Genomic DNA, 1,076 nt, shown 5'->3' with positions numbered 1-1,076 from the left:
ACCGTCGTCGAGTGCCCACGCCTCCTCCGAGGAGTGGGTCATACGCGCCTGAGCGGCAAGATGACAGGCGCCCTCACAGCGGCGAACGAAGAATTCCAGTCGACCCCAGAGAGCCAGGTTTTGATGCAATGTCTATCCTCGTTCAAGGTCTGGTTGATAGGAATAGAGCTCACAGAGAAGGCCAGGATAGAGATCATCCGACTGGAAGCAGGGTGCATGTTTCAGGACCCGAGTGTTTCAGCAGAGCCATCAGAGCAGCAGTGATTCCTCCCAACTTCAGGTTGGCGACTGGAGTCAGCAAGTTCACCGGAGAATCCAAGCCAGACACTTGTCTTGAGGATTACCGATTGGCTGTGCAGATTGGTGGTGGTAATGATGATGTGGCCATGAAGCACCTCCCCCTGATGTTGGAAGGCTCTGCCAGAGCATGGTTGAATCAGTTGGCTCCTGGCAGCATTTACAGTTGGGAGGAACTTGCTCGAGTGTTTGTTAGGACCTTTGAAGGCACTTGCAAAAGGCCGACAGGGTTGACAGAATTGAAGTGTTGTGTCCAGAAACCGAATGAAATGTTGAGAGATGGATCACGTTGCACCATACAGTGGAGAATGTGCAAGATCACCAAGAAATTTGTGCCTTCAAGGAGGGCATTAAGTATCGAGAGTTGAACCTAAAATTCGGCCAGACAGGAGATATGACTCTGACTCGAATGATGGAGATTGCCACCAAATATGCCAATGGTGAAGAGGAAGACCGACTCCAGAGTGGCAAACACAAAACAGTCGCCCAAGAAACCGGAGGAGGGAATTCCAGTCGGAAATAGAAGCGAAAGGCCAAACCAGCTGCTCCTGGTGAAGCTTTAGCTATTGCCTAAGGAAAGTTCAAAGGAAATCCCAAAGGGCCCTGGGCTCCCAAAAAAGTTAAGGATAAAGATGGGAATGATGTGTTGGATTTATCGTGCCATATTCATACCAAGAAAGATGAAGAGGGGAACATCATTTACCCTAAACACACCACTCGACAGTGTCGTTTCCTGATCCAGCAGTTCCGGGAGAAAACTACCCAAGGAAAAGGAAAAG

The sequence above is a fragment of the Triticum aestivum genome, chromosome 3A (genome assembly GCF_018294505.1).
Source record: "Triticum aestivum cultivar Chinese Spring chromosome 3A, IWGSC CS RefSeq v2.1, whole genome shotgun sequence".
Lineage (NCBI taxonomy): Eukaryota > Viridiplantae > Streptophyta > Magnoliopsida > Poales > Poaceae > Triticum > Triticum aestivum.
The sequence above is the reverse complement of the archived record's forward strand: the minus strand, read 5'-3'. Positions refer to the sequence as shown.